The sequence below is a fragment of the Suricata suricatta genome, chromosome 5 (genome assembly GCF_006229205.1).
Source record: "Suricata suricatta isolate VVHF042 chromosome 5, meerkat_22Aug2017_6uvM2_HiC, whole genome shotgun sequence".
Classification (NCBI taxonomy): domain Eukaryota; kingdom Metazoa; phylum Chordata; class Mammalia; order Carnivora; family Herpestidae; genus Suricata; species Suricata suricatta.
In genome coordinates this window covers 31,005,550-31,018,834 of record NC_043704.1, presented here as the reverse complement: position 1 = coordinate 31,018,834, position 13,285 = coordinate 31,005,550, and the positions used below count along the sequence as shown (strand labels likewise).

The 13,285-nt window shown below is 35.6% G+C and overlaps 1 pseudogene; it reads right to left on the bottom strand.

The window, feature by feature from the left end:
• Window positions 1-12,809: 12,809 nt before the first annotated feature.
• Window positions 12,810-12,953, bottom strand: LOC115292986 (annotated as a pseudogene).
• Between the last annotated feature and the right edge of the window lie 332 nt (window positions 12,954-13,285).

Sequence of the window (13,285 nt, the reverse complement as noted above, 5' to 3'; positions counted from 1 at the left end):
GATCTAATATGCAGCATGGTGACCATAGTTAACAATACTGTATTATATACTCAAAAGTTGCTAAGAGAGTAGACCTTAAATTTTCTCATCAGAAACATGCAAAACTGTAATTATATGAGTTGATGGATGTGTTAACTACCATTATGGGTCAATCATTTAGCAATATATACATGTAACAAATCATCATGTTGTGCACCTTAAACTTATACAATGTTATACATTAATTATTTCTTAGTAAAACTGGGGGAATAATTACAGGAATAATAGCAATAAAATAAGACTATGAAGTATTGGCATAAAGATGAACACATAGATCAATGGAACATGTGTGAGAACTCAGAAACCGTCACATCCACAGCCAATTGATTTTCAATGATGGTACAATATTACTTGATTGAAAAAGAGTCACTATTTTCAACAAATAATGCTAGAACAGCTGTATATCCACATGCAAAAGAACAAAGTTGGATATCTATTTCATATCATATACAGAAACTAATTCAAAATAAATCAAAGACCTAAACATAAAAGTCAAACTTTGAAAAAAATGGGTAAATTTTAGTGACCCTGGGTTTAGTAAGTATTTTTAAATATGACACTAAAACCAAAAGCAACAATAATAAAAAAATAGATCTATTTAACTTCATCAAAATTAAAATCTTTTGTGCTTCAAAAGAAATCATCAAGAAAGTGGAGACAACCCACAGGATAGGAGAAAATTTTTGAAAATTATGAATCTGATAAGGAACTTACATATATAAAGTTATATATAAGAATAATAAATATGTTATTAATAAAAAGTCAAACCACCCAATTATAAAATAAGCAGAAAACCTGAATAAATATGTTTCAAAGATTCTATACAAATTACCAAAAACACATGAAAGGATGTTCAGCATCATAGCCATTGGAGAAATGCAATCAAAAACCTGATGAGATACCACCTCACACCTCCTAGGATGGCTAAAATCACAAGTGTTGTTGTGGATGTGAAAAAATGGGGACCTTCAGACATTGCCGGCAGAAATGTCCAACCCCTTTGGAAAAACAGACTGGCAGCTTTTCAAAAGACTAAACTGAGATGCCATTTGATTCAGCATTTCCGTGTTCATAGCAGCATTATTCATAATAACCATGAATGTGGAGACAACCCAGTGTCCATCAGTTGGTGACTAGACAAACAAAACATGTCATATTTATACACTGGAATATTATTAGGCCATAAAAAGGAATAGAATAGTGATTTGTGTATTAGCATGTGGATGACTCTTGAAAAATTAGGCTAAGTGAAGGAAGCCATTCACAAAGGATGACATATAAGACATAAACCAAATGGTTTAGAGTAGGCAAATATCTATGTTTACCATATGATATCTATCTATTGAATATGAGGCAGAGAGACAGAGAGAAAGAGAGAGAGAGAGAGAGAGAGAGAGAGAGAGAGGGAGAGAGGATTATTAGTCACCTAGAGCTAGGGAGCAGGTAGAGTGGATGAAAGGTGGAAATGTGGACACTTTTTTGGTGTGATGAAAGTGATGTAAAATTGTAGTGATTTTTGACATTCCTGTTAATATACTTTTAAAAAAGCATTGAATTGTACTCTTTAAGTAGATGAATTGTATGGTATGTGAATCATACCCGATATCTTTACAAAAAAGGAAGTACTTAAATGATAATGTTAAATCCACTTCTAAAAATGCCTCGTTCAAGTTGTATAAATATTGGAAGAATAGGCATTTTTTTCTTTTATAGTGAACAATCTTTTTTTCTGCTATTTACACTGTGGTATTCTGGTTTGAATCTCCTAGCAAGAAGGGGAAGAATAGCAAGGCTGATCATCCAGCTTCCTTCTATCCCGCAGGCTCTTATCATCATACAGGAGCTGAAGCTCTCTAAGTTCAGTCTTGGGCTGTTTTTATAGATTTAGGAAGGCTTCAGTAAGGCTTCTTAAAGAGAGAAAGAGAGTGTTATTTCTACCTTAGGGTTACATAGATACAATGTGGTTTAGCTACCAATGACCAGGGAGAGCCCTTGAGATTGACCTCTGTCTACATTACACTGAGCCACTCTGAAAGCTAGAAGGCAGCCAAAACTAGCAATGGAAAAACACCTCCCTCTTAGCTTCACCACCTTCTCATGAATCAAATTCGGCTATTTCTTGGTGTTTGGGACCAGATGTATGCCCTTCTACCACATCTCCAAATATTGCAAAGTTATAGCCTCAGGGAACGATTCAGCAGAGACAAATTTTCTACTGTGTTTCCACATAAGGTTTGGAGCAGGGAGTTCTTCCATTGTCTGTGACGATGGCTGATTCCTAATTAGTCCTTGACCTTATGAAAGTGTACAAGCTTTGATGACAGGAATGTCTTCAAAATGCTATCCTGAGAGTTTTCATGAATAAAAGAGAGTATCAGAAAGATATACAAAATACGTGAGATGATGATCTTAAAGTGTGTGTGTGTGTGTGTGTGTGTGTGTGTGTTTGCATAAACAGAAAAGGAATCGGAGGAAGTTGTTTACTTTTCCAGCACAGTGAAAAACAAAACAGACACAGAAGCTGAACAGAGCCCTCAGAACTCTGAAATACCCTTGTAAGACTTTGCTTGGCTAATTTCCTTTAAAAACCACGAGTGCACATTTGGTGTATGTGTTTGTGGAACCTCACACATGCAGCAGGGCGATAACATACTTTATTCTCACTACTGATTATACAAGGCAGCAGTTTCTCTTCTCAAAACTAGCCAAGCATCTGGTTACCTATTTTATTTTTCTCAGGCATAGACAACTCAGTTTTTCAGAACCTCAAAAATATCCTCTATAATGTTGCTCTCATTTTTTTAAATCCAAGGAGTATTGATTTTTCTGGTTATTCATTTTGATTTTGTGAGCAGTATACTCTCCATCTGACAACAGAGAGCTAAACTCAGCTATTTAGAAGAATCCATAGCATTTATTCATTGTTAAAAGACACTCAAATGCATCCCTATAAATCTCAGGTCATTAAGAGCACTTGTGAAATTCTTTCTTCCAAATAAAAAGATGTCAATATGTATTTTGACGGGAAAAGCAGGAAAGAGTGCTTTGTCTCACATAGGATTAGTATTTTTATTCTGAGATCATAAGACTGATGTATAAAGTAGCCTTTAATATATTGCAATTACTTGCTACTCAACAAAGATAGATTTCTAATGTAAAAGAAAACCTGAATCATAGTCTTGAACGTGTACTCTCACTATCTGGAGCTAGATTACTTGCTTTGTTTAGGTTTGAATTTTCAGTCACTTCAGTCATTAATTTTTAACATTGTTGAAAAAATAACCATAGAAATCACAAAGAATATTTTCAGGTCCATTTACAATTCAGACTCAAAAGTCCATACTCAAACAGAAGAATACCGATGTTTGGAATTTTGAGCTTTGGATGAACGCACAGAAATTCATATGTTTTAGAATATCACCAAAGATCTGGTGAGATAACTTTGAAATATAAACTGATTTTTGTTAATTGAGCACATTAATATTTCACGTATGTTTTCTGATGAGGATATATTATTATCGTCTGAAACTCACAGGTTATTTTCTTATATTTACAAAGTATTATTTTCAGAAAGATACTAAAATTGATCCTAGTTCTAGGTGGCTGTCCCATGCTTTACATCGAAATAAGCCACATGAGATACAAATCACTTTAATTGCAGTTAAAGCAAAGCAGAAGATAGCAAATGTTTAGCTGAAATCTAGTTACATTATACCTTTCTCCTTATTAGAAGTTTAATAATGAATTAAAAACATATGAAGTTAGTTGTTTTGGCTTAAGAGAATAGAGCTTGCTCTACTGAGCCCCATTTCCATCTCTAAATGCTCTCAAAGAATATCTTATCATCCATGATAGAATTGTTTTCTTGCATTGGCATATGGCTTAGTATAGCTTTCTATAAAAATTTTCCTCTCTACATCTGTATATAATGAAAAAGGCTCTAGTTATCTACAATTTATTAATAACACTTTTAGACATTAGATAAAACAACAACATTGACCATCTCTCCTCCCACAAGATCAATTAGAATATTCATGAATCATAACAAATGTTCACTGTTACTCCTTATTGAAGAACTTTCTTCGCGGTAAAGTTTTCATTTTAAAAGTTTGTTATAATGCAATCCATAATAGACAGTGACCTTGAAACTGGTGTGGAAACTTAATATCTACATAGTGGGCTGCCAAACTTGTTGAACTATTCAGACCTTCCTTGTATGAGATTAGCTAAGATAAATTAACCCTTGTTAATTCTTGCACTGCTTTCTCTCCCTTCTGGTAGTTGGCTTAAGTTTCAAATTTGCCTGAAAGCATTTACATAGGGATGCCATTACAGCATGGATAGCAAATAAAGTCATAAAACTGTAAAGTCTGGAAAAGAAATTGTGTTGTTCAGTGGCAAATTTTGAGTTGCAAAAGTGAATCATATATTATTAAAGTGGACACCAGATTTACACTCTGATTTAATTATTTGTTATATTTTGGTTTTCAGCAATACCATAAGGTGAAGTCACTTACTACTTTTCACTCAGGTTCAACATCATGTTCATGCATTTTGCATTGCTTCATATGAAATTCTTCTTAGCAAAGGGATTTCGAACATAAAAATGTTTTGTTATGTTTTCATATGTTAACTTTTCTAAACATGCACCCATATTCTCAGATGAATCATTCATTTAAACAGCTTTCGAGGTGGTAAAGCACGTGTGACTCAATGGAAATCAATACAGAGAGTCATTATGTGTCCTGCTTGGGGCGGTGGCAGGGGAACAGAGGGGTTAGATAGACAGGTTATTAATTGTCAAGAAATGTCACTATTCATGTCACATGTGAACTTGCTTGCCAGCCATTCTTTGTAATGTTTCCTATGGACATACTAAAAACACAATTTAAAGATTAAATAGAGAATAGCAGTCAGTGCAATGTCATTTCCACACAATTTAGAGAGTGGTCTACACTCCCCATGACATGCTTAAAACAATAACAAACAAAAATTATGTTAATGGCAATGTATATTTGTGTGCTTGTGTGAAAGTGTTATTCAATCTACAAAAATTATTTATAGTATTGAAAAATAACAATCAGCTTATACTTAGGAATATTGAGACACAAGCTACAAAACAATATGAAGATGGATTTCTAGTTCAATATATTTCCATGTTTCATCTACCTGGAAAATGTCTGTTCTGCATGTTTTCTGTCACATTGACTGAGCTGAATTTGTAAATCTCTACTCCTCTCTTTCAGATTCTACGAAGTGAGCTTCAGGTTGAATACTTAAGACATATTCCCGCTTCATATTCTTTAAGAACTTGTAACAGAAACACCATGAAAAAACAGTATACTTTGACCCTGATAGAGAGTTAGGTTTCCTTTCAAAGAGTTGGAATTCAGTGGCAGGCGAGACTTTATATTCTCACCCCCTATCTTCCTATTTATTTATTTTTTAATTAAAAAAATGTGGGGCGGAACCTGGGTGGCTCAGTCGGTTAAGTGTCAGACTTTGACTCAGGTCATGATCTCACAGCTCATGAGTTCAAGGTCTGCGTTGGGCTCTGTGCTGACAGTTCAAAGCCTGAAGACTGCTTTATATTCAGTATCTCCCTCGCTCTCTGCCCCTTCCCTGCTTGCACTCTGTCTCTCTCTCTCTCTCAAAAATAAATAACATTTAAAAATTTTTTTAAAAATTAAGTAATCTCTACAACTAGCCAGGACTTGAACTCCCAACCTGGAGATGCTCTATCAACTGAGTCAGGCAAACACCCCCTAGCAGCCCACTTTGTGAATGTCTGTTCCATCTTCATTAATCTGGTTCTAGTTATATCTATATATCACAGTTAAATCCTGCCTTCATTTGCATGCTCAAAATGTGTATATAATTTATTTTATATACTTAATTATTTAAAAAATTTTAAGCTTACTTATGTTAAGAGAGAGATTAAATGCAAGTGGGGGAGGGCAGAGAGAAGGTGAGGGGGAGAGTCCCAAGCAGGCTACAGCCAGTGCAGAGCCTGAACCCATGAACCAGGAGATCATTACCTGAGCTGAAGTCTGATACTTCACCAACTGAGCCACCCAGGAACCCCTATAATTTATTTTTTAAATGTTTATATTTTGGGGGGAAGAGAGAAAGCAAGTGGGGGAGGGCCAGAGAGGGGGACACAGAGGATATGAAGCTGGCACTGTGCTGATAGCAGAGAACTCCAAGCAGAGCTCAAACAAACCAACCATGGGAGCATGGCCTACGCTGAAGTTGGATGCTTAATTGACTGAGGCATCTTGGCATCCCTATGTATATAATTTAAAGCATGTCCGTCAAGAGAGTTTTGGAGGTACACTACTTAGAAACATTTTCTTTTCTAAACTGTTAAGAAAACTGACCTAATTAAAAAATATGCTTGGATTTCAAAAACTATCAATGTTTTCACAACTACAATGATAAAATTACTGTAGTTAAAGGCAGAATTTTAAAATAATATAAATCAGGAGATGATTTTGTAAGGCACAAAGTAATAGTTTCTTCCAAAAATAAATCAGAAAAGAAATCCTGAGAAAAATAGAGGACAGAACTTTAACATCATCGCCACTATTATATGTGTCGAGCTGAGACAAGAGGTGGGAGAACAATCCGCTACACCGGCCACCCCGACCCCTGGGCTGAGGCACCCTATAAAGAAGTGCTGAAAATTGTTGCCAAGTCCCAAGACCACACAATGCATTTTATACAATGTATTTTCCATGCATATATTACTGGTTTCTTCCATGTGTTACATAATGAGATACAAATTCATATTTTTAATGTTTATTTATTTTTGAGAGAGAGAGAGACAGAGCATGAGCAGGGAAGGGGCAGAGAGAGAGAGGAAGACACAGAATCTGAAGTAGGTTCCAGTCTCTGAACTGTCAGAACAGAAACCAGTGAGGGGCTTGAACTCAGGAACTGTGAGATCATGACCCAAGCTGAAGTCAGATGCTTAACTGACTGAGCCACCTAGGCACCCCTGGGTACAAATTGATATTAAAGCATTTCTGCATTCTAAGCATCTTGTTATTTTCCATCAACTACTATTACTGTATTACGAGGGTTCATTTATTTTGTTAATTAAGAAGGAATCCTCCTACAGAATGAGGATGGTCTATTCTAGAAGATGGGAAAATTAAGACATATCTTAGCTGCCTGTAAGGGCTGCACCACTTCTGTTTTCTGAATGGTATTATTTAGCCAACTGTAACAAGCCATTCCCATCCCACAAAGCCCTTGAAGAGCTACCATACCAAAAGCTGGGGGAAAGAGGCCAAGAACATTTCTAAGAATAGACGGGTTTAAAGACTAAGTGAAAAGGCACATTTCAAGCAACAGATCTTGTAGGAATTTAGAAACACAAATTTGTAATGAAGGTCAAAAAGGTAAACGCCAACACCAGGGGTGTTCCTGGAGCAGAGAGGAATTAATAAGTAAATAAATTACAAAGCCTATGAGAAAAATAAGTTCAGTGACCGGATCATCTCTATTACATTCCTTCAGGCTCCTCCCACGTGCTAGGTAATCAACCGTGGGCAAATTACTTTTTTCATACGTAAGCCCAAGCTAAAAATAATAGCTATTTTGTGACTATCAAATAAGTCATAGGACTTTACCAGATTATGACAGTTTCTGGCCAGCTGTTCATCAAACATTTTTCCTTCTCCCAGATAACAAAATTACCCCTCACCCTCACAAGAAAAGAGGTTTTGAAAGGCTTAAGAAATAGGTCTGAAATATTTGCCCCTGTTTTAATGGATACCAGAATAAGCAGTGTATTAGAGGGTTTTTTTTAATGTTGTGGTAAATTGTTGCCTTTCAAATAAAATATTAGATAAAATTTTCCCTTTGTTATATGAAAGTGAAAAGAGTAATCTTTGTGAGACTCTTTTAAAAATGAAATAGTGTGATTTGTTAACAGAATCATCACAATTAGAAAAAATGTTATGAAATGTTATCTATTATATGATTAAGAGAGACTTAAAACTTCTCATATGGGGGCACCTGGGTGGCTCAGTCGTTTGAGCGTCCGACTTCGGCTCAGGTCATGATCTTGCAGTCAGTGAGTTCGAGCCCCACCTCAGGCTCTATGATGACAGCTCAGAGCCTGGAGCCTGCTTCAGATTCTGTGTCTTTCTCTCTCTCTGCCCCTTTGCTGCTTTCTCTCTCTCTCTCTCTCTCTCTCTCTCTCACACACACACACACACACACACACACACACACACACACAAATATATAAACATTAAAAATAAAACTTCTCATATTGCCACAGCTCATCCTAAGTTCATCATATTGGAATTTTTTTCCTTGGGTTTTTTCCTTGCTTCCAATTTACTCAGAACTGCAGTTTTCCAATGCAGTGTTAGCCCTTAAAAGATGATATTGTCTATTGCATTTTGAGCTGGACTGGGTAGCACACTTATCTAATTAATGTTTTATTATCTTACTATTTGAATTCCAAGCACAAGGTTTTGCACATAGTTGGAACTTTGTGAATGTTCACTATTTCATTGAAATTTGAAAGCTGTTGTCCAAAAAAGTCATGCTGTGTCTCTTGTGTTTGTAGTTAAGTGACCATGACATATTGACATAGGGCATCTACCTTGCATGAAGACATATTACTGATAATAGCGTGTAAGACGGGATGCTTCTTTTTTCTTTCACAGTAGAGGTTTGGCTTTGGGCCGTACATTAATCATTATGTTCAATAATAATGTGAATATTATAATTATTTTTCTGTAGTAGTCTTCTTAATATTGTGTTATGCATACTGACTTGAATTCTGTAATGACTTCTTTTTTCCAAACTTTTTTGTCGTTTTTTTGTTTGTTTGTTTTAGAGAGAGAGAGAACATATATGCACAAGCCAGACAAAGGAAAAAGAGAGAGAGAATCCCAAGCAGGATTTATACCCAGAACGAAGCCTGACTCAGGGCTCCTTCCCACAACCCTGGGGTCATGACCCAAGCCAGAACTAAGAGTTGGAGACTCAATCAACTGAGCCACTCAAGTACATTTTTTAATGCTTCTTTGCCTTTCAGGATGGGAGGTAAGGCAAACATTTTATAATCACCTGCAGTAGGTGATGTTCAGCGAACTACTGAAGCAGATTGTGCATTGAATTTCTGGGACTTGGCCTAAGATTATGACACTAGGACTGGGCAGAGTTTAGGTACAAATGGAAAAGTAAAGGGAGAAGGAAGCCCAAACTTGAAAAGATACAAATTTTAGGCTGTGGCACAGCTGAACTTGGGTCTCAGCTTATCTTGTTGTAAGAGGAGGTAAATAAACTCTGTTCACAGACGCCTCCCAGGACCACAGGCCAAGGTTATGTCAGCTGAATATTTGTTCCATAACTTATGAAATACAAACACTACTTCTATGCTGAACAACTAAACGGTTCTTTAAAAACACTAAGGATAAGAAAAGTGGAAAAATAAAGAAAAAATAAAGAACAATAAGTTTCTTTTTCTCTAATTTGTTAGGAGCTGATGAGGTATTTTGCTGTTTGTCATCCTTAATATAAGAAAGATCACTTATATTTGTGTACATAATATATATGCACATATGTCCATGAACGTGAACAGAGAAAGAGCCTCAGCCATGTCCCCTCCTACGAATAAAATACAATTAACGCTGTTATAGTCAAAGTTACTTAGAAAAAAACTCAGCAATAAATAACAAATTGGAGTACCATCCAGGTGAATGAAGAGATATTAAATTCTTTTTTGTCAGTATTCAATTTCCACCAAGGAAATCAATCCACGTAAGTATTTTTCTTGAATGACGGGTAGTGAAATGTGGTTCATTTCCAAACATAAAATGCTTTATAGAGATGGGGCCCAACCAAGCAGATGAGATTTCTGTGGAGACTGGAAACTTGTCAAGTGTTTTTTGTTTTTTGGGGGGGGTTTGTTTGTTTTTTACAGATCAATGGGTAGGAAAGAGTTCACCAGCAATTTCCTCTACAGAATTTGTTAATATGTTAGTCATGATTCTCATGAGGCTCTTGAGCTAAAGGAGAAAAGAAAAGAAATACAGTCTTTATTAAGAGTATTTGGAAAACATAAATATCAGATATTAACCAGTGAAGCTGTCAGAGTTTGCATTTAGATATGATCAAAATGAAGTTTAGTATAGGTATACTATTTGAACTTGTTTAATCCGTCTTGTGATTGAATTGCCAGGTCAGATCCGGCTCACATCTATATTTCTTGCCACGTGAGGTCCATTTGTTGCGCACTTAGCAATTGCTGAGGGCCTAGGACACCACCATTGGGTGAGCTGAATCGAGTTAATAAGTTCTTAACTGAATCTGCATCTCTTAGTTTTGCACAATAATTTGCCTGCAAAATAGAGTCCTTTTGAACTATAAACTGCATTTGAAAATGCAAATGTTATGGTTTTCATTTAAGCTCACTAAACTACGTATTTGTCCATCTAAAGCAAAAAAACCCACGTGAAGAAACGTTCTTTTGACAACTAATGTCAAATTGATGCATTCACAGGTGTGGCCTTTTAGTTTGCTCATTTTTTAATGGGAAACAGTAAGATGTTTATTACTGCCAAATATATGTATTTATCCTTCATTTTTAATGCATCCCACATATAGAGTCTAAATTATGTTAATTCATGCCCAAACTGATAGTAAAGCTGGCTATATAAGTTCATTTTATATAGATATTAAGCGATTGTATCTTTTTCAAATTCAATATATTTAGATCAAAGCATTCTGGTATATTTAGTATATCTTTGTGCTATAGGAGGATTTGAAATCCTATTCCAATCATCTCCATATTAAAGGAAGCAACACATCAGTGTCAATTATAGTTTGAGAGGTAGAGGTTTCTGAGAGAGTTGATGAGAAATTAATCATAGAAGATTAAATTTGGAATGGAAGAAAAGGTTTTTGTCATTTTTAAGGCATAGAAAAAATATTCCTTCATACAATTTTTTGTGACTAGCTTGTAACTGTAAGTAACTATATACAATAGGTGAATATACATTAATTAATAAGTGACTCTCGAGTGCAATGGGGAAAGTCTGGGTTGAGAATAAGACAGATGAGAACTTGAATCCTCAGTCATAAATGTATTAAATACGTGATGTCAGCCCAAACTCCCTAATTCTTTCTGACTCAGTTTTCCCTTGTCCATAAAATGGAAATAACAATCACACACATGTCAGTAATTTGTTATGAAAAGTAACAAGATGATATATGTGATATCACATGGCTAATGGGTGGGACTCAATAAAAATAATTAAATCTGAAGAAACTAACAGATGAGGTGTTAGTATGAGATGAATTTCTTCTTTAGAAATTCTCTCATCCTAAGTACTCATTTGCCATTTGTTTATTTAGTTATTGGTTTATTAACTATTCTAAATGAGCCATTTACAATGCGAATATTGGATTCACTGTACTGATTCATTTTCTGAGCCAGGCATCTGTCCTCATGCATCGCGACCAGTTTTGTTTCCTGGAAAGACTCTTTGCCACTTTCCCTTTAGCCCTTTTCCAGCATGCAGATTTAAGCTGGTGAAAATGGAAGCCAACCAAATGCTTGTCGCCCAGCCAGGCCACAGGGCTCACTTGTTTGAAGACATTAGTTTTTCATCATGTTTAGAAGGGTACTTCTAGTCCTGATTTGGCTACAAAGTGAGGTCACCTCTCAAATATGAATTAAATAACTGAATTCTGGCTAAATTTATCTCTTGGTAATTTTCTTTCTTTAAATGATAGATTGCATTTCTTTTTAAAGAATAAGTTGTGGTCACGCAGTAGCATTTTCTTAAAATCTTCTTTCCCAAAACTAAAGGAAATGGTAGAGTTAGGCCCCTGAGAAAGTGATGAATCCTCTGACCACAGAGAAGCAAAATGACAACGTGGATAAATACGTTGTCTTTTAACCCAACTTTCAAGTGACTGTGGCCAGTCACAGCAGAAATTGTAATGAGGGGTCTATGGAGAATTGTTCTTCAGAACAAACCAGCAAAGCATTGGTGGAAATGTAAGAAAATGATAGTGGTCCCAGAGGAATTTCCTTTCTTCCAGGCTTACACTTTGAAGCTTTGAATTCTGAACTTTTGAACTATGTTGGCTTTATCTCGTCCCTTTGGAGAGATTTGCAAGGTACTCTTATAGTATTCACTATAATTATATTCTTAAAAATTAATGATACAATGATTTTCAAAGAAAAATTGCTTCAAAAATTCGAAAACTAGCAAACACACAGACACACAGACACATACACAAAGCCCTTCTGACATGATTGGTTCTAACACAGCTTAGGAAAAAAACAGTCCTCTTTGTTAAATCTCCAAAGCCCCCAATAATTTATAATAAAGCTTGTAAGTCATTATCAGAGGCTGGAATGCTCTCTTTATAACCAGGAAGAAGACATAAAGGGAAAGCTAAAAGGGTAGAAATCAAGAGAGAAAAACCAGCATGTGGCCGGCCGAGGATATACAACTGTGGCTCAATATATTCTCCAAAAGAATTATTTTTAACAAATCATTCTCAGTTTGATATATGATTCAGCAAATGCACTGTCTCAGGTTTTGTGGCTCTTTGGTACTTAGAGACAGAATACACCATATTCTCTAAAATAATAAAATTAGGTTATTGGAACAATTTACTAGAGCTTAGAGAGTCTCTTGCAACAAAGACCAGTCTCTCAAAGACCCTCTATGTGCTTTGCAGGCCAGCTCAATTTCTGGTATAGTATAATGAGAGAAGCCACAGTCACACAAAAGGGGCCTAGTATTTCAATTAATCATTAAATTTTAAACCTTCATTATTTTCCAGAAGGAATACTTCAACATTGTTTTCTATATGAACATGTTTATGTATGGATTCTACACTTGATCTTAGCCAAAAGGCCGAGAAGTGATTTTTATGTATGGATTCTAAAATCTGCAGTAGGTAAGGTCAATTTCCTAGCCACCTTATTGAATTCTGTGATTTTCACTTATTTTCAAAGCTCATTGAACTGAACCAGTTCATATTTAACTGAACCAGTTGATAGCTCCACCTTACAAACAGTGAAAGAAATGTCTTTAACTTGCTTTGAGTCTTTATTTAATAAATGTATAAGTCTCCAATGCTGTAGTACCAAGACACACATTATCTAGATTAAAACATAAATTAATGAAAAGCTCTCCATGCTGGGTAGAATAAAACTGAGACGGATCACACAGTTACGCAGCTGTCACTGAATTAACTT